Source organism: Musa acuminata, unplaced genomic scaffold, assembly GCF_036884655.1.
Source record: "Musa acuminata AAA Group cultivar baxijiao unplaced genomic scaffold, Cavendish_Baxijiao_AAA HiC_scaffold_188, whole genome shotgun sequence".
Classification (NCBI taxonomy): domain Eukaryota; kingdom Viridiplantae; phylum Streptophyta; class Magnoliopsida; order Zingiberales; family Musaceae; genus Musa; species Musa acuminata.
The window spans coordinates 60,001-62,500 of NW_027020460.1; positions in this window are offsets into that span (position 1 = coordinate 60,001).

Sequence of the window (2,500 nt, forward strand, 5' to 3'; positions counted from 1 at the left end):
GCTCGCGCAGCCAAAAATGGCCAGTTTTGGCCCGTTTTTGGGCTGTTTTGGCCTGTTTTTGGTCTGTTCTGGCGTGGCGCGGTGACCGTCGTGAGCGGAGCAAAACGTCAGCCATCTCAGCACCTTGGAACCCCCCGGGTGGCACAGGGCTGGATGGGGCTTTCGTATAGCAGGGACGGTGCTGCCTCACGCTTCGCTCGCTGTTCGCCGCTCGCCGCTCGCTCGCGCAACCTAAAATGGCCAGTTTTGGCCCGTTTTTGGGCTGTTTTGGCCTGTTTTTGGTCCGTTCTTGCGTGGCACGGCGACCGTCGTGAGCGGAGCAAAACGTCAGCCATCTCAGCACCCTGGAACCCCCCGGGTGGCACAGGGCTGGATGGGGCTTTCGTATAGCAGGGACGGTGCTGCCTCTCGCTTCGCTCGCTGTTCGCCGCTCACCGCTCGCTCGCTCAGCCAAAAATGGCCAGTTTTGGCCCGTTTTTGGGCTGTTTTGGCCTGTTTTTGGTCCGTTCTTGCATGGCGCGGTGACCGTCGTGAGCGGAGCAAAACGTCAGCCATCTCAGCACCCTGGAACCCCCCGGGTGGCACAGGGCTGGATGGGGCTTTCGTATAGCAGGGACGGTGCTGCCTCACGCTTCGCTCGCTGTTCGCCGCTCGCCGCTCGCTCGCTGCAGCCAAAAATGACCAGTTTTGGCCCGTTTTTGGGCTGTTTTGGCCTGTTTATGGTCCGTTCTTGCGTGGTGCGGTGACCGTCGTGAGCGGAGCAAAACGTCAGCCATCTCAGCACCCTGGAACCCCCCGGGTGGCACAGGGCTGGATGGGGCTTTCGTATATAGCAGGGACGGTGCTGCCTCTCGCTTCGCTCGCTGTCCGCCGCTCGCCGCTCGCTCGCGCAGCCAAAAATGGCCAGTTTTGGCCCGTTTTTGGGCCGTTTTGGCCAGTTTTTGGCCTGTTCTTGCATTGCGCGGTGACCGTCGAGAGCGGAGCAAAACGTCAGCCATCTCAGCACCCTGGAACCCCCCGGGTGGCACAGGGCTGGATGGGGCTTTCGTATAGCAGGGACGGTGCTGCCTCTCGCTTCGCTCGCTGTCCGCCGCTCGCCGCTCGCTCGTGCAGCCAAAAATGGCCAGTTTTGGCCCGTTTTTGGGCCGTTTTGGCCAGTTTTTGGCCTGTTCTTGCATTGCGCGGTGACCGTCGAGAGCGGAGCAAAACGTCAGCCATCTCAGCACCCTGGAACCCCCCGGGTGGCACAGGGCTGGATGGGGCTTTCGTATAGCAGGGACGGTGCTGCCTCTCGCTTCGCTCGCTGTCCGCCGCTCGCCGCTCGCTCGTGCAGCCAAAAATGGCCAGTTTTGGCCCGTTTTTGGGCCGTTTTGGCCAGTTTTTGGCCTGTTCTTGCATTGCGCGGTGACCGTCGAGAGCGGAGCAAAACGTCAGCCATCTCAGCACCCTGGAACCCCCCGGGTGGCACAGGGCTGGATGGGGCTTTCGTATAGCAGGGACGGTGCTGCCTCTCGCTTCGCTCGCTGTCCGCCGCTCGCCGCTCGCTCGTGCAGCCAAAAATGGCCAGTTTTGGCCCGTTTTTGGGCCGTTTTGGCCAGTTTTTGGCCTGTTCTTGCATTGCGCGGTGACCGTCGAGAGCGGAGCAAAACGTCAGCCATCTCAGCACCCTGGAACCCCCCGGGTGGCACAGGGCTGGATGGGGCTTTCGTATAGCAGGGACGGTGCTGCCTCTCGCTTCGCTCGCTGTCCGCCGCTCGCCGCTCGCTCGTGCAGCCAAAAATGGCCAGTTTTGGCCCGTTTTTGGGCCGTTTTGGCCAGTTTTTGGCCTGTTCTTGCATTGCGCGGTGACCGTCGAGAGCGGAGCAAAACGTCAGCCATCTCAGCACCCTGGAACCCCCCGGGTGGCACAGGGCTGGATGGGGCTTTCGTATAGCAGGGACGGTGCTGCCTCTCGCTTCGCTCGCTGTCCGCCGCTCGCCGCTCGCTCGCGCAGCCAAAAATGGCCAGTTTTGGCCCGTTTTTGGGCCGTTTTGGCCAGTTTTTGGCCTGTTCTTGCATTGCGCGGTGACCGTCGAGAGCGGAGCAAAACGTCAGCCATCTCAGCACCCTGGAACCCCCCGGGTGGCACAGGGCTGGATGGGGCTTTCGTATAGCAGGGACGGTGCTGCCTCTCGCTTCGCTCGCTGTCCGCCGCTCGCCGCTCGCGCAGCCAAAAATGGCCAGTTTTGGCCCGTTTTTGGGCCGTTTTGGCCAGTTTTTGGCCTGTTCTTGCATTGCGCGGTGACCGTCGAGAGCGGAGCAAAACGTCAGCCATCTCAGCACCCTGGAACCCCCCGGGTGGCACAGGGCTGGATGGGGCTTTCGTATAGCAGGGACGGTGCTGCCTCTCGCTTCGCTCGCTGTTCGCCGCTCGCCGCTCGCTCGCGCAGCCAAAAATGGCCAGTTTTGGCCCGTTTTTGGGCTGTTTTGGCCAGTTTTTGGCCTGTTCTTGCGTGGTGCG